Below are 22,770 nucleotides of genomic sequence, written 5' to 3' on the forward strand. Positions count from 1 at the left end.
AGAGGTTTAAAACAAAAGAGATCTGCCATCACATTTTTCACATCTAGGACTCAAACTGAAAGGGAAGCCCCAAGTGAGATATAGTAATGTACTCTGCTGCCCCAGAATTCTAGAGAAACACTAAGACAGGGTCACTATCCTCTAGAAGACTGTGGGGAGACAGACCAGAAAATTATCTATAGTGCCAGAGAAAAGCACAAACAAGGTGCTAAGTGGGAACTCATAGACAGAAGTGATACATCTATGTAGAGTAGGGGTAGATCTGATGGAAACCGCATAATCAGAAGTGACATTAGAGCTCAATTTTGAGGAGTAGGTTGCTCCCAACAGGCAGATAAGGGGGAAGAAGTGGAAAGTACCTTCTAGGCAACAACAACAGCATGCACAAAGACACGGCAGTGTAAAAGCAAAGGCTGTTTTGAGGACAGTAGTTTTGTGTGTGTGTTTTCTTTTTAGGGTAGCACCTTCGGGATATGGAAGTTCTCAGGCTACGGGTTAAATCAGAGCTGCAGCTGCCAGCCTACACCACAGCCACAGGAACACCAGGTCTGAGCTGCATCTGTAACCCACACCGCAGCTCACAGCAACACCAATCCTTCAACCCACTGAGTGAGGCCAAGGATCGAACCAGCGTCCTCACGGATGTGCTAGTCAGATTTTAAACAGACTGAACTACAAGGGAACTCTGAATACAAGTAATTTTGTGTTGCTTGGATTTAAGTGGCAGGAGAAGAGACCAGGGATGTTGAAGAAAGCCAAATTCGAAATGGTCTTACATAGCAGTCTAAACAGTTGGACTTCTTCCTATAGGTGGGAATAACATACATTTAATATTGCTACAGTTTATTCTATTAAATGCCTGCTATGAACAAGGTGTTTTACATATTTCACTGCATTTAATGGTCAAAACTCTGCCATATGGGTATTTTTCTCTTCACTGTACACACAAGAAAAAAGACTCAAGAGTTTAGGTAACACCTCTCAAATCAGGTCTGTTCGACTTCAAAGACTACACAAAATCTCACAAAAAAGAATTCCTATCTAGGAACTCGTGGACTTCTGATTTCAAACAATCTAGGACTCTTTCCAACACACCAGATAAGTTTCAGAATGCTCTCACTTGGGCCTATAGCAAACTGGTCGAAAAATGTTCAAAGAACCCTTGAAAAATCACTGGCATCAGACCAAGTAGATTCATCTACTCTTTCTTAGCAGTCTCTAATAGGAAATCTAAGATCAAATTTTCCAATGATCCCTGTCTGAAGGTTTTCTCTCCCTCAACATACTACAGTATTTAATATCAACAGCTATTTCAGGAGACAGGGTAGCCAGATTCCCCAAAGCAGAAAACAGGGAACAGAGTGAGACTATGGCTTAGATACCACCACATCTGACATCTGGCTGTGAAAATTCAACAATGAGGACACAAGACTTTGTAGTAATGTGTCCAGGTTCTGAAACTTATTAGTCGGTTGAATTTGATCATGTTAGTTAAACTTTCTGAGCCTCGGATTTCTCTGATTTAAAAATGTAAAAATTAGGGAGTTCCCGTCATGGCCAAGAGGAAACAAATCCGACTAGTATCCATGAGAATGCAGGTTTGATCCCTGGTCTCACTCATTGGGTTAAGGATCCAGTGTTGGTGTGAGCTGTGGTATAGGTTGTAGATTCGGCTTGTACCCCACGTTGCTGTGGCTCTGGTGTAGGCCGGCAGCTGTAGCTCAGATTCGATCCCTAGCCTGGGAAATTCCATATGCCGAGGGTGTGGCCCTAAAAAGAGAAAAAAAAAGAGAGAGAGAGAGAAAGGTAATAGTAGGAACTTCCACTGTGGCTCAACGGGCTTGGCAGCATCTTGGGAGTGATGGGACATGGATTCAATTCCCCAGCTTCACGGAGTGGGCTAAGGATCCAGCATTGCTATAGCTTTAGCTTAGGTCACCACTGTGGTTTGGATCTGATCCCTGGCCCGGGAGCTCCAAATGCAGCCAAAAATGGGGGAAAAAATGCACTAATAAATACTACCTTTCCGGACATCTATGAAAGCTAAATAGGATAAATACGGTGAAGGAAGGACTCAAAAGCCTAGAGCATGGTAGACACCCAAATCTACCTTTCCTACTTATACACATATTTAGCTAGCACTCTGTCTGCCTACCTCCTACAATTTTTGTGAGATTTAAATAAGGTGATGTCAGTGAAAGTCCTCAATCAAGTAAAATATGTTATTATAACTAAGTTCAAAACAAGGCACAAGGCACAAGAATGAATATTTTATAATTCTTGTCTTCAAGGGGCTAATCCTTAGATAAGGGAACTACAAATATACAAATGAGTACAATAAAGGTAAGAAGTAGTAGAAGTAGTAAGTGCTAGAAGAGTGGTAATAATAGCTAACATAATTGAGCACTTACCACGGGCCAGACCAAGTCAAGGTGCTTTACCTATATTATCTCATTTACTCCTAAAATGAGCCCTAAGAAGCACATACTGTTATATGCATAGATGTGCAAAATGAAGCACAGGATGGCAAGGTAATCTAAGCGTATAAACTAGTTAGTAGTGATACCAAGATTTAAATGCAAGAATTCTGACTCCACAGCTCATACTATTAGAGATGCAGAGGTATAGATTAAAGTAGAGAAATGACATGGTAACAATAATGGGGCCTAATAATGGACTTACCGAGCACACACACTGAGTCAGGCCTGCGTAATAAGCATTTCACATCCAAGCTCTCAGTGAATTCTAAAAACCCAATTTTACAGAAACAGACTTAATGTGGTTGGGTTACTTGCTCAAGATCTCACAAATAGTTACCAGTAGAACCCAATCTCAACCTTAGCCCTGTCAATGTGTAAAAGCATATGTTAACCTCTTTGCTGTCTGGATTGGTGGTAGGCATTGGTGTTCAAGCTGGGACCTGAAGGCCAAAACGAATTTGAATAGTTGATAATGAGTTGTATGGGATTCCAGACAAAGGATACAGCATGAACAAAGAACTACATACAGGAAGTCTAGGGGCTTTAAAATAAAAATATAATAACTTTATTTTGGAATCCCTAAATCATCAGATGGGCTGGATTACCCTTTTCTGCCATTGAAAACAACCTTGTAATTACAACAGCAGGAGTTCCCATTGCAGCTTAGTGGGTTAAGGATTGGCATTGCCACAAGCTGCAGCACAGGTCGCAGATGTAGCTCAGATCCAGTGTTGCTGAGGCTGGGGTGTAGGCCTGCAGCTGCAGCTCCGATTTGACTGCTGGCCCAGGAACTTCCATATGCCACAGGTGTGGCTGTAAAAAGAAAAAAATAAAATAAATTACAACAGCAGTTATAGAATATTAGAAAATATAAAGAAGCAAAAATAAGAAAGTAAAAGCATGTCTCAGAAAAGTATGTCTTTGAAGAGAGTTGGAAAGGTAGTTCATGGATCAACTGCAGCAGCCTTGGACTTAAATGCCATGCTGGGGAACCAAAACTACATTCTACATGCATTAGCAGACTGTGAGCAGAGAGGCAGTATAATTAGAGCCTTACGTCATACTTAAGACAGACTTAGTAGAGAGACAAGAGGCAAGAAAGTCAGGTAGGTGCCCATTATAGTAGACCAAGTAAAAGTTAAGGGCCTGAGCCATGGGCAGACTATTTATCCTGACCACTATAAGCTTAGACTGAGTCAGACAGGCCTAAGTTTGACCTTATTCCATTACTTCCTGTGTGACTCTGATTAACTCAAATCTTGTAAGCCTCTGTTTTATCATCTATGAAGTGGGGATAATAACATCCATTTAAAGAGTTGTCGAGAGTTCCCGTCGTGGCTCAGTGGTTAACGAATCCGACTAGGAACCATGAGGTTGCGGGTTTGATCCCTGCCCTTGTTCAGTGGGTTAAGGATCCAGCGTTGCCATGAGCTGTGGTGTAGGTCGAAGATGCGGCTCAGATCCCGAACTGCTGTGGCTCTGGTGTGGGCCTGCGGCTACAGCTCCGATTAGACCCCTAGCCTGGGAACCTCCATATGCCACGGGTTGCAGCCCTGGAAAAAAAAGACAAAAGATAAATAAATAAAAAAATAAAGAGTTGTCGTGATTATGGTTACCAAAGAAGACAGGTCGTGGGGAGAGATGGACTGGAGGTTTGGGATTAGCATTTGCACACCATGGTATATGGAATGACTGGCCAGTATTGTGATGATCTATGTGGGAAAAGAATCTGGAAAAGAATATATGATATATAACTGAATCATTTTGTTGTACAGCAGAAATTATCACAATACTGTAAATCAACTATACTTCCAGAAAACTTTAAAAAATGAAAAAAAAAGAGTTGTGAGAACTAAATAAGATATGAAACAATTAACATGATTTGGGTTTCTCAACTTCTACACTACTAATTGACAATTTGGGCCAAATAATTCTTTTTGATGGAGGAGGTGTCCTGTGCATTAAAGGATATTTAGCAGCATCCTTGGTCTCTATCTAACCATGCACACCCCCTTGTGCCCCCACAAGGTTTTGACAACCAAAACTATCCCCAGACGCTGCCAAATCAACTCTGGTTGAGAACCACTTGGCATAGTTTCTGGCATATAAACTATCAATAAATGTAAGCTTTAAAAAATAACTGCAAGAAGTTCCTGCTGTAGCACGACAGGATCGGCAGTGTTTCTGTAGCACCAGGGGACAGGTTCAATCCCTGGCCTGGCAGAGTGGGTTAAAGGATCTGGCACAGCTGCAGCTGTGGCTCAGATCTGATCCCTGGCCCAGGAACTCCATATGCCATGGGGCAGCCAAAAAAAAAAAAAAAAAAAAAAAAAAAAAAGATTGCATGGAAGGGAGGAGAAGGTGATTACTTAGTGATGAAAGTAGAAATGTAACAGTAAAACAAGATGGAAGTGATGGAACTGGCTGACTGACCAGATATGCAGGCCATGAAAGAAGAAGGTAGCAGAGGTGACCACAGCTTTATTTCTGTGTGATTCATCCCATCAAAAGAAATAAGGAAAAAGGAGAGTGTGTAGGCCTGAGGGACCAAGGGACATGCAAACAGAGATATTTGCAAGGCATTAAGAATTGCAGTCTGTAGCTAGGGAGAAGGGTCAGTATAGGTCTATGAATCAAATATCAAAATCACTCTGTATGTCTCCTGAGCTCTTAATGGTTTCAGTTATATCTAACAGTTCCAAAATGAGTACTAGTCGCCTGCCTTAATGTAGAGCTCTCAGGAGAAAATGTAAAAGACATGTTCGACAATGAATATGCACTGTCACTAAGATCAGAAAAAAAAAAAAAGGTACTCTATTTTCAGAAGGAAATGTAATCAGAAAAATGAGACATGAAAATGACTACAAATCTGGCGGCTATGGAGTTACAGACTTTTTTAGTTTTCCATCCTTTGATCAGACAACTGAAAAACTGGTATGTACTAATCCTCCCGAAAATTAAACCAATTTCAGAGTTTTAATATATGCCATATATTTTAGAGATACTAGCGAAAGAAAAAGAAGTTGAATCCAAACCAATCAATACGTGTTCAAATTCCAGTTGTTTGATACCTTTAGGAGAAGTCAAATCAAGCTGACTCTACAGCTTCCAGATCCCCAAGGGACCCCCATGGCAACTCTCATAGCCTTTGCCAAGCTGCCTGAGCAAATAAGACTGCATCCCTGCTTTATCACCTGCTATGCAGTCTGTTGCAAGGCCCTTTAAAGCTCTAGCCAAGGCATAAAAGCACTGAAGCTGATCTGACACATCTACATGCAGTGACTGTACTTTGAATATTCCAAGATTATTATGTTCTGTGAACTCTATGAACCAATGGTTCTAATAATTCTAATATTTGGGAATTCAAAGTAAATCACCATATAAAAAGCCCAAGTGATATCAAGACACATTTGCCAAAAATCCATAGAATGCAAAATATAGAGTGAACTCTAACATAAACTGAATCTTGGTTGATAATACTGTGTCAATGTAGGTTCACTGATTCTAACAAGAGGGCCACTGTGGTATAGGATGTTGATGGGAGAAGGTTGTACAGTACATGTGGAAGACGGTGTATCGAAACTCTCTTGCACCTTCTGCTCAATGTTGCTGTGAACCTAAAACCACTCTAAAAAATAGTCTATTTAAAAGGGAGAAAAAAATCTCATGTGAAGTCTGTTGTCCTGATTTTAGATTTAGAAAATGTGATCCTTGTAGAGGTGCAGCAGCAGATGCCAAGAATTCCAGGGACAAGGTCTGAGAAAGCAAGCTCTAAACTCTTGGGATAGTCATAAGGAAAATAAAATTTTCCAAACAAAAAATGCAGACATCCAAATGATAGGCTTTCTCATTGCAGTTGGATGAAGACTCCCATTTTTTCATGGATTAAGTTTTATACATGTCAAATTTACAAAGAGGGGTATAAAAAATAAGTAAATGTTGGAGTTCCTGTTGTGGCTCAGTGGTAACAAACCCAACTAGTATCCATGAGGACTCGGGTTCAATCCCTGGTGTTCAAGATCTGGTGTTGCTGTGAGCTGTGGTATTGCAGACGCAGCTCGGATCTAGTGTTGCTATGACCATGGGGTAGGCTAGCGGCTAAAACTCTGATTCGACCCCTAGCCTGGGAACTTTCACATGCTGATGCTGCAGCCCTAAAAAGACAAAAAAAAAAAAAGTCTCATCAGGAAGCTCTCTAAATCGAATGACAATTTTTAGATAAGATTAAAAGTAGGAGAAACGGTATCCCTATCACAACTTCTCTTTTTTTTTTTGTCTTTTTGCTATTTCTTGGGCCGCTCCCGCGGCATATGGAGGTTCCCAGGCTAGGGGTCGAATCGGAGCTGTAGCCACCGGCCTACACCAGAGCCACAGCAACGTGGGATCCAAGCCGCGTCTGTAACCTACACCACAGCTCACGGCAACGCCAACGCCAGATCATTAACCCACTGAGCAAGGGCAGGGACCGAACCCGCAACCTCACGGTTCCTAGTCGGATTCGTTAACCACTGCGCCACGATGGGAACTCCCACAACTTCTTTTAAAAACCAATACTACTCCCAGTTTCCAGTCTGGCCAGGTAAGGAGTGTAGAAGTTAGCACTGTGTCCTAACAAGAAAAAAACTGAACAAAATGAAAAATCAACAACTCTTCTTGGATCTGAGAGAGATGCAAACCCACAATGCTGCAGAGACAAGCTAGATCATTAACCCATTGAGTCATAGCAGGAACTCCTACATGTGGGTTTCTAATATAGTTGGGTCTTGTTTTTGGATCCCCTCTTGACAGTCTCTGTCTTTTAGTGTATTTAAACCACTGATGCTTAAGGTGATAATGGATATAGTTGGGTTAGTATCTACCATATTTGCTGCTGTATTCTGTTTATTGCCCTTATTTCTGTTTTTGTCTTTCACATTTTTTCCCGCCTTTTGTAGGGTTTTGGTTTTTGTTTTTGTCTTTTTGGGACTGTTGCACCTGTGGCATATCGAAGTTTCCAGGCTAGGGGTTGAATCAGAGCTACAGCTGCCAGCCACGGCCACAGCCACAGCAATGCCAGATCCGAGCCTCATCTGTGACCTACACAACAGCTCACAGAAACACCAGATCCTATAACCCACTGAGATGTGTCAGGGATTGAATCTGTGTCCTCATGGATACTAGTCAGGTTCATTACCACTGAGCCACAACAGGAATGCCCTGCCTTTTGTAGTTTTAATTGAGCTTTTTTTTCCTTTTTTGGCTGTGCCCACAGCATGTGGAAACTCCTGGGACAGGGACCAAACCCATAGCACAGCAGCAACCCAAGCCACTGTAGTGGCAAAATCAGATCCTTAAGCCTTGGCACCACAAGAGAACTAAATGATCATTTTATATGGTTCTGTTTCCTTTCTTAGCATGTCAACTGTACTTTTTTAACTCTTTTTTTAGTGGCTGCTCTAGAGTTTGTAGTATACATTTATAAGTAACCCAAGTCAGCTTTGACTATACTGTTTCACAGGTATAACAAAATATTCCTAATTCCTACCTCCCATCCCTTATATCATGCTGTCATTCACTGTTACTAGACTGAGCAGGGGTAAACATTTCATGACGTATACAATGCCAAATCATCATGTAGAACACCTGAAACTAATGTAATAAGAAATAAGAAGTGGAATCAATAATTAATAACCTACCCAAACAGAAAGCAGATGGGCCCAGATGGGCTCACTGGTGAATTCTACCAAACACTTAAGGAAAAAATTATACCAATTTTCTATAATCTCTTCCAGAATACAGATGCAGAAGGAATACGTCCTAATTCATTATGTGAGGACAATATTACCCTAACAACAAAAATAGATTAAGACCCTATAAAAAACTCAAGCAATTTCTCTTACTAATATAGATATAAAAATCCTCAACAAAATACTAGAAAATGGTATCCAACAATGTAGTAAAAGGAATTTTACATCACAACCAAGTGGGATTTATTCCAAGTATGCAAGACTGGTTCATCATTTGAAAATTATTAATATGATCCAACATATTCACAAGCTAAAGGAAAAAAAGCACTTGATTATATCAATAAATGCAGAAAAAGCATTTGACAAAATCCAACACCCACTCCCAGTAAAAACTCTCAGCAAACCAGGAATATAGTGGAACTTTTTCAATGTGATAAGGAACAACTACGAAAAACCTACAGTAACATTATCCTTAATGGTAAGAAACTCAAAGCTTTCCTGCTAAGATCAGGAACAATGTAAGGATGTTCCCTCACTACTGCTTTTCAACATCATACTGGAAGTCCTAACTATTGCAGTAAGACAAGAAAAGGAAATTTTAAAAAGTATGCAGATTGGGAAGGGAGAAATAAAACTGTCTTTGTTCACAGATGACATGATGGTCTATGTAGGAAATCCAAAAGAATCAACTAAAAACTCCTATAACAAATAAGCAATGATAATAAGATTGCAGGATACAAGGGTAATAAACAGAGGTCAATTGCTTTCCTATGTACCAGCAAGTGGGATTTGAAATTAAACATACATTTACAACAGCACTCCCCCTCTGAAATGAAACATTTATGTATAAATCTAACAAAATATGTACAAGATCTATATAAGGAAACTACAAAATTCTGAGGAAAAAAATATTTTATAAGTACTAGAGAGATATTACACATTCATAGATAAGAAGAGTCAAATATCACCAAGATACCAGTTCCTCACAACCTTGCTTTACAGATTCAATGCAATTCCAATCAAAATCCCAGCAATTTCTCTTGCTGATATCAAGAAATTGATCCTAAAGTTTATATGGAGAGGCAAAAAGACCCAGGATAGCCAATACAATATTGAAAGAGAAGAACAATGCTGGAGAAATGATACCATCTGACTTCAAGATAAAAAGTCACAGTAATTAAGACAGCATGGTACTGGGGAAGACAGATTAATGGAACAGCATAGAGAGCCTGGAAGCAGATCCAAATAAATACGATCAAATAATCTTTGCTTTTTAGAGCTGCACCCGCAGCATATGGAGGGTCCTAGGCTAGGAGTTCAATTGGAGCTACAGCTGCCAGCCTAGGCCACAGCCACAGAAACATCAGATCCAAGCCTCATCTGCGACCTACACCACAGTCCATGGTAACGCCTGAACCCTAACCCACTGAACGAGGCCAGGGATTGAACTCTCAACTTCATGGTTCCTAGTTAGATTTGTTTCTGCTGCGCCAGGACGGGAACTCCACAACCAAATGATCTTTGACAAAGGAAAAAAGGCAACAAAATGTAACAAAGATAGTCTTCAACAAATGGTGCTGAAACAACCGGATATCTACATGTAAAAAAATAAATCTACACACAGACTTTACATCTGTCACAAAAATTAGCTCAAAATGGATCACAGATCTAAATGAAAAACACAAAATTATGAAATTCCTAGAAGATAATGTAAGAGAAAACCTAGATGACCTTGGATATGGCAATTAATTGCACACAACACTAAAAGCATGACCCATGAAAGAAAAAATTAGTAAGCTAGACTTCATTAAAATGAAAAACTTCTGGTCTGCTAAAGACAATGTTGGAGAATAAGATAATAAGCCACAGACTAGGAGGAAAGATTTGTAAAAGACTCATCTGATAAAAGATCATTAACCAAAATTAGAAACTTACAGTGCCACAAAAAGGGAAAAAACCCTCAATAATAAGAAAATGAACAGCTGCATACCAAAATAAACTCATACCATACAATTCAGTAATCATCCTTTGTATTTACCCAAATGAACTGAAAACTTACGTCCACACAAAAACTTACATACAGATGTTTAAAGCACCTTTATTCATAATTGTCACAACATGGAAGTGTCTATGATGTCTTTTAGTAAGTGAGTGGATAAACTGTGGTACCATCCAGACAAAAGAGTATTACTCAGTGCTAAAAAGAAATAAGCCATCAAGCTATGACAGGACATGGAGGAAACTTAAATGCATATTACTAAGTGAAAGAAGCCAATCTAAAAAGACCATGTACTGAATGATTCCAATTTATGACATCTTGAAAAGGCAAAATTATGGAGAAAATAAAAAGGTTAGCAGTTGCCAGTGGTTAGGAGGGAGGGAGGGAAGGATGATTAGGCAGAGCACAGAGAATTTTTAGGGCAGTGAAGCTATCATGCAACATACTGCAATGGTAATATATGTCCATTAAGTATTTATTGAAAGCCACAGAGTGTGCAATACCAAGAATGAACCCTAAAGTAAACTATGGATTTGGGGTGATAATGATGTGTCAGTGTAGGTTCATCAATTGTAACAAATATGCTGGAATTTGATGGTAGGGGAGGTCATGTATGTTGGGAACAGGGAGTACACTGGAACTCTCTGTACTTTTCCATTTGTGGTAAACCTAAAGCTTCTCTAAAAATAAAGTCTAGGATAAACAACAAGGTCCTATTGTACAGAGAACTATACCAAATTTCCTGGGACAGACCATGATGGAAAAAAAGCATTTAAAAAGGGATAAATAGGAGTTCCCGTCGTGGCGCAGTGGTTAACGAAGCCGACTAGGAACCATGAGGTTGCGAGTTCGGTCCCTGCCCGTGCTCAGTGGGTTAACGATCCGGCGTTGCCGTGAACTGTGGTGTAGGTTGCAGACGCGGCTCGGATCCCGCGTTGCTGTGGCTCTGGCATAGGCCGGTGGCTACAGCTCCGATTCGACCCCTAGCCTGGGAACCTCCATATGCCGCGGGAGCGGCCCAAGAAATAGCAACAACATCAAAAGACAAAAGACAAAAATAAATAAATAAATAAAAATAAAAAGGGATAAATATATGTATAACTGAGTCACTTGCTATAGAGCAGAAATTGGCACAACACTGTAAATCAACCATACTTTAATAAAAGCAATACATGTTTAAATATAAAAATAGTTTATTAATTAAACTACTTATGAAAGAAAAAATACTAATTTTCTAAGTTTTCAAGTATTGATACCTGCCTTTGGAAGCCTAGAGAGAAAGGGGAGGTAACATTTTTACAAGAAAAAAAGATATATTCAAAATTTTTTATGTTAAAAAGGGTCCCTTAAAACTGCTAACGTTAGAGAGAGGATTAAGATGGCGGAATAGAAGGACTAGAGCACAACTTCTCTCCTAAAAACAACAAAATTCACAACTCAAAGCTGAGCAATCTCCACCCGAATGGACCAGAAACCTTAAAAAAGATACCCTACTCCAGAAGAAAAAGAGGAGGCCACATCAAGAGGTAGAAGGGGCGATTTCATGATATAAACAACCCCATACCTCCCAGGTGGGAAGCTCCACAGACTGAAAACTAACTGGTTCCCAGAGACTCACCTACAGGAATGAGAGTTCTGAGCCCCACATCAAACCTTCATGTGCTGGGATCTGGCACTGGGAGAAAGAGCCCCTGGAGCATCTTGGCATTGAAGGCCAGTGGAGCTTGTGCACAGGAGCTCCACAGGACTGGGGGAAACGGAGACCCCATTCTTAAAAGGCACACACGGACTTTCACGTGCACTGGATCCTAGGGCAGAGTGAGGTCTCCACAGGCATCTGGGTCAAACCTGTCTGCAGTTCTTGGAGGACATCTTGGGAAAACAGGGGTGAATGTGGCTTGTTGTGAGGGAGGGACATTGAAGGCAAAGCTCTCCTGAATATTCAGCAGCTGCCTCTCTCTGGAGGTGGCCATTTTGGGAAAATACGGCCCCACCTGCCAGTCAGCACTGAGAAGCCCCAGGGCAAACAACAATCCAGGTGGGATCACAGCACCCCCCCCCTCAGTAAACAGGCTACCTAAAGACCCCTCAGGCACACAGCTGCCTCTCATCCCATCCAGAGACTAAGCCTCACCCACCAGAGGGATTAGAATCAGCTCCACCTACCAGGGGGCAGTCATCAGCCCCTCCCATCAGGAAGCCTACAGCAAGCCCCCATACCGACTTCAGTCACAAGGGGGGCAGACACCAGAAGTAAGAGAGGCTACAACTCTAGTATCTGTAAAAAGGTCACCACACCAAAAACCTATAAAAATGAAAAGACAGAGAACTATAACTCAGATGAGGGAGAAAGGAAAAACCCCAGAAAATCAGCTAAGTGATGAAGAGATTCAGCCTCCAGGAAAAAGACTTTAGACTGTTGATACTGAAGATGATGCAAGACATTGGAAATAACCTGGAGGCAAAGATGGATAACTTACAGGAAACACTGACCAAAGAGATATAAGATATAAAACTTAAACAAGAAGAGATGCAAAATACAATAACTGAAATAGAAAATTCACTAGAAGCAGCCAACAGCAGAATACAGGAGGCAGAAGAACGAATAAGCGAGGTGGATGACAGATTAGTGGAAATTACGGATGCAGAACAGAAAAAAGAAAAAATATTGAAAATGAATGAAGAGAGTCTCAGAGAACTCTGGGACAATGTTAAACGCACCAACATCCATATTATAGGGGTGCCAGAAGGAGAAGAGAGAGAGAAGGGGACAGAAAAAATATTCAAAGAGATAATAGCCGAAAACTTCCCTCACATGGGAAAGGAACCACTCACTCAAATCCAGGAAGCACAACAAGTACCACATAAAATAAACCCAAGGAGGAATACACGGAGACACATATTAATCAAACTGACCAAAATTAAAGACAAAGAGAAAATCTTGAAAGCAGCTAGGGAAAAGAAACAAGTAACATACAAGGAAACCCCGATAAGGTAATTGGCAGATTTTTCAGCAGAAACTCTGCAGGCCAGAAGGGAGTGGCATGATATACTTAATGTGATGAAAGGAAAAAACCTCCAACCAAGATTACTCTACCCAGCAAGGCTCTCATTCAGATTAGAAGGAGAAATCAAAACCTTCACAGATAAGCAAAAGTTGAGAGAATTCAGCAACACTAAACTAGCCTTACAACAAATACTAAAGGAACTTCTCTAGGCAGAAAAGAAAAGACAGCAATAGGAAGCAAAAATGCCACAAATGACAAGGCTCACCAGTAAAGGTACCTATATAGTAAAGATACAAAATCATCCATGCACAATATACCACCAAAGTCAGAAATCATGAGAAGAGGTGGGCACAAATGCAGGACACTGGAGATGAACTTGCAATTAAGAGAACAACAACTTAAAACAATCTCATATACATATAGACTCTTATATCAAAACTTCAGAATAAGTGCAAAGCAAAAACCTATAATTGATGCACAAACAAGGAATCTCTGGAGAAGAAATATATCTCATAGTAAATAAGTGCATAATCCACCACGAAGGGGGTCATTTGACATCATTCTTGGAATGCTGAAGTATTCTTAGGACTGATTCTGATTTCCTCTCCATCAAAGAATTTATGATAATTATAATTAAATAATGCAACTGTACAATTAAATAATATAGTTCTACAATTGTATTATTAATAACCATTTCTCTCCATGGTACAATGTAAGGTCTATAATGTCTTGTTTATCACATCACCTAGAATGGTGTAATGCCTATATTGAAGAATCAATAAGATGTAACAAATTGTGAGGACATATTTATATAGTTACACTGTTTTTTAACCAATTTATGCATTTTATATTTTACTTATTTTCAGAGGGTGTATTATTTTTGTTATTCTTACCAGTTAAGTTATTCTTTTTATTATGCTATATAAAATATTTAATGGTATATAAGGCTTTCTTTACAAATTTTAGTTGCATAATATATACAATTTTAATATAATGCTAATTTTTAAAGAAAAATTGAAATGTAATAGATAATACTAAATAGTAAAGATGAATGCCATACAAAATGGGATAAAGCATATAGAATAAATTTCCTATTTGGCTCAACATATTTTCCATTCCACTTCCCCAGAGGGAGACACTTAATCTGTTTCTTAAGATCCATGATATAATAATCTGTCTGAATGTAATTGTGTTTAAATATATGTATTTTGGAGTTTCCGTCGTGGCGCAGTGGTTAACGAAGCCGACTAGGAACCATGAGGTTGCGGGTTCGGTCCCTGCCCTTGCTCAGTGGGTTAAGGATCCAGCGTTGCTGTGAGCTGTGGTGTAGGTTGCAGACTCGGCTCAGATCCCACGTTGCTGTGGCTCTGGCGTAGGCTGGCGGCTATGGCTCCGATTCGACCCCTAGCCTGGGAACCTCCTTTTGCCGAGGGAGCAGCCCAAGAAATGGCAAAAAGACAAAAAAAAAAAGAAAAGAAAAATAAAAAAATATATGTATTTTATTCTGTAAAAAAATATATATATTCTGTGATAATCTATGTGGGAAAAGAATGTGAAAGGGAATGGATGTATGTACATGTATAACTGAATCTCTTTGTTGTACAGCAGAAATTATCACAACCTTGTAAATCAACTATATTCCATAAATTTTTTTAAAAAATGAAAAAAAAAACTGCTTACGTTAATCAATTTCTGCCATGTTTTGTCAGTGGACACTTATGACTCTAATGGTATGGTGAGCACATAGACTTTTAGAAGGTTTGTAATTTCAGTGGCAGGTATCTCCCAAACATGAATATAAAAGGTTAATAGATCTAGCAGTAATTGCAAATAGGAAGTCAGGCCAAAGTACTGGCCTCAGAACCACATCCCCTGGGAGCCCTAGAACCTGCCTATGTTCAGCTCTCTCTGACCTGGAATTCAGCCCTGGCTTCTTCCTGTGATACAATCTGACTCCATGTGGGCTCAGCCCAAGACCAATTAACTTTTTGCTCTATCACTTTCTACCCTGTAACCATGAGGCTCTGGATTAGTGGATTATCCAAATCTCAACATCCCTCCAATCAGCTCTGTAACATCCATTAAAATCAGCTCCTGAAGATTTGACGGTCTGAATTTGGAAATGATACTGAAGTCAGTATAACACAACTCTGAACTGGATCTTTTTTTAAACTTGAAATGCTCAGGAATGATTTGATACTTTAGAGGAAAAAAATATGTTCTAAGGGGTATAATCACTACCACCATTCTCTGAACCCTGGCAATGCCCTTGAGAGGCAATGGAAATGCTTTACTGAAGAAAGCAAATAAGTAACACAATGAGAGAGCTTTGGAGCCACACAAAAACGAAAATAAAAAGAGAACAAACCCCATATACACCAAAAACAAAACAAAACAAAACCCCACAAAAAAGCCTTACTTCGAGTATTGCCTCTGTCTTTAGAAGCTTGAAGAAGTTACTCAACCTCTCTGGACCTCAGTTTTATTTGTATAAAAGAGGAAAATGACAATGCCACTTAATGATGACATAGTAAGAATTCAAAGACACAGTTTTGCAAAGCAGCTACCATATGGCCTGGCCCATGGTAGGTCTCAACTCATTTTTTTTGCCCAATCTACCTTGCCATCATTACACTTGATGTGATCCATGAGAAGATAAAATGGGGGAGAAAAAATAGGCCTTGTCATATATCTAAAGAAATTATCCAAGAGTTCCCATCATGGCTCAGTGTTTAACAAACCCAACTAATATCCATGAGGATGAGGGTTTGATCCTGGTCTCGCTCAGTGGGTTAAAGGATCTGGCATTGCTGTGATCTGTGGTGTAAGTTGCAGACTCAGCTCAGATCCCACATTGCTGTGGCTGTGGCGCAGGCCAGCAGCTTCAGCTCCAATTCGACCCCTAGCCTGGGAACCTCCATATTCCTTGGGTGTGGTCCTAAAAAGACAAAAGACAAAAAAAGGGAAAAAAATTATTCAAAACCCTACTTTAATTATACAATCAAATGACTAACATTGGGCCAGTCTCTACAAAAAAAAAAAAAAAGCACTGTAGTTCCCTGGTGGCACAGTGGGTTAAGGACATGGCATTGCCACTCTTAAGGCCCTGGGTTATTGCTGTGGTGTGGGCTCGATCCCTAGCCCTGGAACTTACACATGTCATGAGTACAGCCTCCTGCCCCCGGAAAAAAAACAAACAAAAAAAAACATTTTATTGACAGTCACAAGAGTAATGTCTTACGGTCTATGCCTTTAACCCAATCCTACTTACGTGATTTTTACCTTTTCCCTAGCAGACACTGGCATCTAACTATTTTGCCTACCCAAGAAACAAGGAGGTCCAGAAGCTTTGGAGAACCAACCCAATTTAAACCCCAAAGAGAAAAATAAGAACAAAACCCAAAAAAATTTACATCCAAGCCATGGCAGGAGGAAGGAGGGGAGAGGAGGAGAGAGGGAGGGACGGAGGGAGGGAGTGAAGGAGGAAGGAAGAAAGGAAGGAAGGGAGCTGATTACTAAAGGAAACTAGCAGATTAAACTCAACATTTCCAGTGAAAAGCCACTGTATGAAGATTAAAAACTAGCCCCAAATACCTGAAATCTGTACTGATTAAAACTCTTCAGTTATCCTAGGCAAACCTCACACTGCACAGGAATAAGAAAGCAGCTCTATTTCGACACTGCTGGACCTTCACAGGCTTCCATCCTATGACATAACCTTATATGCTTTTTTTTTTTTTTTTTTTGGTCTTTTTGGGGCCCACACCATGGCATACAGAGGTTCCCAAGCTAGGGGTCAAATCAGAGCTGTAGCTGCCAGCCTAGCCACAGCCACAGCAACACTGGATCTGAGCTGCATCTGTGACCTACACCACAGCTCACGGCAAAGCTGGATCCTTGACCCACTGAGTGAGGCCAGGGATTGGACCTGCGTCCTCATGGATACTAGTCAGGTTCATTAATTGCTGAGCCATGATAGGAACTCCTAACCCTGTATTCTTAAATGTTCCTTCCTAAACAGTCTTATCACCTTAGAACTCCAATTCAGGTCTAAGATAAAAGGTATAGTTTTTAAAGTTAAGGTATAGGGTAGCTTCTATCCCAACCTCAGCCACTACCTGTGTGATTGTTTAAGAACCACTTCCTCTCTCTGAGACTCAATGTTTCTTCTCTGTAGAACAGGGCTAATACACAAGATTTGGGCACTGTAACTGTTCTGTATGCTGACTGTGGCAGTGATTACCTAAATCATACATATGTTACAATTAAATTCTCTTCCCTTCCTCTTTGAAACAGCCTTACTGTCCTTGGGGACAGGAAGATATGATTTCTCCTTTCCACAAAATTAACTCAACCAGTACCATAGAGATGGCAGGGCTGGACTCAGACCCTAGAGAGATCCTATCCTGTACCTGAGCACTGACTCCAAGTTACATTGCAACAGTTTGCTTCTGAGAGGCCACATTCTTACTTTCAGAAGCTAGGTCTTACACAGACATTATTTTAAGAAGCTAAGATTAGTTCAGTGGTAGGCTGAGTCACGAAATACAAATGCTTTTGGAATCTGCTGGTTCCCAGCATAACTAATGGGTACTATCAACTGTATTCTGTACAAGATATGGAAGACAACTCCAAGTGGCCACCAGCTCTCTAAAAAATGCACAGGCAGTGATCAGAGAGAGAATACTTCTACTTCTCTTCCTATGACCCCTGCTTTGGGAAATTTACATGTTATATAATCATTATTAAAGGTCATTTATGGTATTTCATTTTGTTCATTAAAGGGTACTGTCACTAGAAAAGCTATACAATGCAGTAACATGTAAGGGTTTTGGAATCAAGCTTTGGTTTAGGTCCCAGCTCTGCTACTTCCTTGCTATATGACACTAGATAAGTCATAACCTCTCTGAATCTCAGATTTCTCCCCTACAGTGTTTTTCGAAGTTCAGATTGCTTTTCAGTGGGTTGTAAAATCAATTTAGTGGCTTGTAAATAACTTTTTAAAGTAAAAAAAGAAAATATCAGACGACTGTATGTAATAGGGACAAGCACTATTTCATGAAAGTATGGTTTCAGATATACATAGATAGAGAGATATAGTAATATGTGTATAATGAATTGCAATATAAAATATCTTTCTTTCTAGAGTTCCTGTCATGGCTCAGTGGTTAACGAATCTGACTAGCATCCACGAGGACAAAGGTTCGATTCCTGGCCTTGCTCAGTGGGTTAAGGATCCAGCATTGCCGTGAGCCATGGTGTAGGTCTCAGACTGTTTGGATCCTGCGTTGCTGTGTCTGTGGTGTTGGCCGGCAGCTGCAGCTCTGATTCAACCGCTAGCCTGGGAATCTCCATATGTTGTGAGTGCAACCCTATAAAGCAAAAATAAAAAATAAAAAACAAAAAATAAAATATCTTTCTGGAGGAGTTCCTTTCGTGGCGCAGTGGTTAACACACCCAACTAGGAACCATGAGGTTGCGGGTTCGATCCCTGGCCTTGCTCAGTGCGTTAAGGATCCAGCGTGGCTGTGAGCTGTGGTGTAGGTTGCAGACGTGGCTTGGATCCCACGTTGCTGTGGCTCTGGCGTAGGCCAGCAGCTACAGCTCCGATTCGACCCCTAGCCTGGGAACCTCCATATGCCACGGGAGCAGCTCAAGAAAAGGCAAAAAGACAACAACAACAACAACAACAAAAATCTTTCTGGAGTTCCTGTCATGGTATAGGAGAAAGGAATCCAACTATGAACCATGAGGTTGTGGGTTCAATCCCTAGCCTCGCTCAGTGGATTAAAGATCCAGCATTGCCATGAGCTGTGGTACAGGTCGCAGACACGGCTTGGATCTGATGTAGCTGTGGCTGTGGCCTAGGCTGGCAGCTGTAGCTCCAATTCGACCCCTAGCCTGGGAGCCTCCATATGCTGCGGGTGCAGCCCTAAGAAGCAAAATATATCTCCCTATCTGTCTCTTTCTTACAGTGGATATTGGTCAAAAAAAATGTGGAAGCCCCTGACCTATAAAAAGAGACTATCAGGTGTGTAATGCTATGTTCAGTTAGAGAATTTGAAAAAATTAATAATGTGGGCAAAATGTTAGTACTTACTAAAATCAGAATATATGAATACAACTTTTTTTAAAAATACTAGGAAAGTTCCCCTTTACCATCCTATCAGTATGCCTTTAAGTATATCATATAAATGAAACAGTCAGCCATCATCCTCTGCCAAGAACATGTCCTTCTAAATTATTAATGGAGAAAGATCAGGTCTAATTAAGAACTGAATTTTAGCCTAAATTAATACATAAAACCAGCATACAAAACCCTATCCACACAATAGTGATGCTGTGAAAATAATAAGAGGCTCTTATTGGATAAGCCCTCTGATATAGAAAGAACAATGAAACCAGTGGTACCCCAAGCACTGTTTCAAAAGAATTACCATTCTACTAGGACACCTAGAGCTGGCCACTAGTATGTGAAAGCCTTGGCAAAGTTTCCAGCTTGGGAAGGATTCCAGTTAAAGGTAGTTCAAGGAAGACTCTCCCCCTTAAAACCTTCCAACTTCCTACCATGTGGGGGAAAAAACAAATTTGGGGAGAAAAATGCAAGTGTCTTATCATAGCTTACAAGATCCTACATGATAGGGTACCATTCCGCCTCTCCAACATCACCTCCTACCTGCATTCACTCCATGTTAGCCAAACCACCCTGTTTTGGCTCCTCAATCACACCAAGCTTAATCCTATCTTTGAGCTCTTATATCTCCTGTTCTCACTGCCCAGATCACACTTCTTCCAACTCTCTTCTAGGATTCTTCTTGTCATCATTTGGCTCTCAGCTTGTATATTTCAATTCCTCAGAGAAGCATTCCTGACTACTTTCTCACTAAAGAAGCCCCTTATCCTACTCCACCCTAAGGAACTTTCCATCATCACATTAACCTATTCTCTACTTTCCTCATAGCATGGTTTCCTATTTTACCTTATTTTACCTTGTAAGCTTATTTTTGTCTCCTCACTAGAATGCAAGCTCCATAGAATCTTTTCTGTTTTATTCTTGACTCTCATTAGCACTTAGAACAATGTCACTTAACATATATATGAATGTGGCACTGCTCTATATATACATAACTGCCAAATGAACAAAGGATGCATCTGTTCCAATACACTCTGTTTAATAGCACTTTCAAAATAACATGAGAAAGAGAATTTAGGTACACAGGAGAATCTGTGAACTGAGTTCATGGGGTTGTTCAGCTAAAGAGCTATAAAAGGTCCAAGATACGAATGTGCCAAGTTTCCCTATGACTATTCGCTTAAGAAGTATCTACCATACGGCTATACCTCCTGATGCCTAATGGAAAATGATCTGATTTGGAACCAATGCTTAGGATAAATCTTCTGCTTCCACACCCACTGATCATTACCTCACTATAAAGTTTGCATAATGGCCCTGGAGCCAAGAGAGACAAGGGTTCAAATCCCAATTGTATCTTTTACATGCTGTGAGGCTTTCAACGAGTTTCCTCATCTATTAAATGAAGATAATAGCACTTATCTCACAGAGCTCTTTTGAAGATTAAATAATGTATATAAAACAATGTATATAAAACATCCATCACAGAGTCTTGTACACAATAAAATCCAATAAAAGTACCTATTTTTCCATAATTATTCATTAATTCACAATTCTCCAACTAATTTTTATTGACATTTACTTTGTTATATAGGTCCTGTGCCCAAAGAAGAGGCACAGGCACAATTCAAGAAGAAGTGACTACAGTCCCTGCCCAGGAAGAGTTCACAGTGTAACAGGAAAGATAAAAAAACCTATTAAAAAAAAAAGTGTAAAAGAATTATGTATTAAGTCTCATCCAAGAAGGATGAAGAGGAATCTGTCCTTTTCTAGCATAGCTGATATTATGGCCTGGTTAGTCTCTAGGGTTAAAGGGCACATTAAGATCCTTCCAACTTATAAAATTGAATAGCTTCTAAGATGGGTCAGAATAGCTCTGTAAAGAAAGCTTCACAAGACTGTAAGAAAAATGGTCAAGAATATCTATCTTATTAGCCAAATGGTAGACACAACTAAGTGTCCATCAATAGATGAAAGGATAAACAAAATGTGGTCTATACATACAATGGAATATTATTCAGTTTCAAAAAGGGAAGAAATTCTGAAACACGCTACAACACGGATGACCCTAGAGGACATAAAGCTATGTGAAGTAATAAGACAGTCACAAAAAGACATCCCGCATAATTCTACTTTTATGAGATATCTTGAATGGTCAAATCCATAGAGACAGAAAGTAGAATGACGGCTGCTGGAATCCTGGGGGGAGGGAGGAATAAGAAGTTAGTGTTAGGAACAAAGTTTCCATTTGGGGAAAAGATGAAAAAGTTCTGGAGACAGATGGTGGGAATGAAGGCACAACAATGTGAATGCACTTAATTCTACAGAACTGTAGACTTAAAAATGGTTAAAATGGTAAATTTTACATTATGTATATTTTATCACAATTTAAAGAAAAAAAGGAATAGAACAATTCCTTTTAGAACAATCTACAGCTTGCAGAATGAGAGCATACATCCTTTCTTCTCTGACTTTGCTCACTGCTATACCCAGTGGCATATCAACCCAGCTTCTCCAGGTTAAGCTAGGAGAATTCCTGGGCAGTCCTCATACACAGAATGCTGTGTAACATCTAAGAAATTACAAGCACTTAAACATCCAAACCCAGCATATACAGCAAGATAGAGAGATGCTATACACTGACCATGGGTTTATTTCCACAAATGTAAGAGAGGCAGAAAACAAACCAAATTATTTATATGTCTAAATGTCAGTTTAAGATTATATAAGCTAATTCCTTCAAGAGATACCAAAGTCTCCAGGAAAAAAAAAAAAAAATTGGTTCATGTAGGGTAAACTTAATGGATCAGTGCTAACATTCCATAATACAATTTTATTACTTCAAATTTTTTTAAAAGTGTTAATTTGCATTAAACAAAGCAGCTTTCATATACTAAACAAAAATGTCACAACTGTCAGTTCAAATAATTAATAGCCTGGTTTCCTAGTAGCCCAGAAAGGTGGGAAATAAATCCCACGACCCCTAGGTGAGAGACTAGAGAGAGTACACTGTTGCTGTCTTGCATAATTAAAGGTTATGTCACAGTTCAGTGGGGGTATATGCCTTGGCAGCTTCCCCTATATGACGGACCGGGAAAAGAGTGACAGCTTCACACAGGGGATAGTAAGAGATAAAGCTTCTTATTAGCACATTCCAAGACTCCAGAATCCAAAACTTAAATTTCTCTGCTGTCCATCCACATCCAATTTTCAATAAGAGCAATTTATATCATCAGGAAGCCTCAAAGTCAAATACCACCTTTATTTTTACCTTATCAAACCCATAAATTAAAGCCAGGGTGTGGTCTGGACATAAGCCTTGGTTAAGATCACAAAAATTCTCAAATCAAAGAACTGGGTTAAGTTAGCACAAAGTTCATCAACAATAAGATAACAGAATTCAGGCAGTCAGCTTCCTTCTTGC

General features: G+C 39.8%; 1 protein-coding gene across 4 annotated transcripts in view; it reads right to left on the reverse strand.

The window, feature by feature from the left end:
* Positions 1–22,770, reverse strand: part of NR6A1 (nuclear receptor subfamily 6 group A member 1) — a 245,479-nt gene that overhangs the window by 113,136 nt on the left and 109,573 nt on the right.

Source organism: Sus scrofa, chromosome 1 (assembly GCF_054392235.1).
Source record: "Sus scrofa isolate SSC_HxYL_T2T_F1_AM1 chromosome 1, Sscrofa_HxYL_maternal_Yorkshire_Landrace_v2.0, whole genome shotgun sequence".
NCBI lineage: Eukaryota > Metazoa > Chordata > Mammalia > Artiodactyla > Suidae > Sus > Sus scrofa.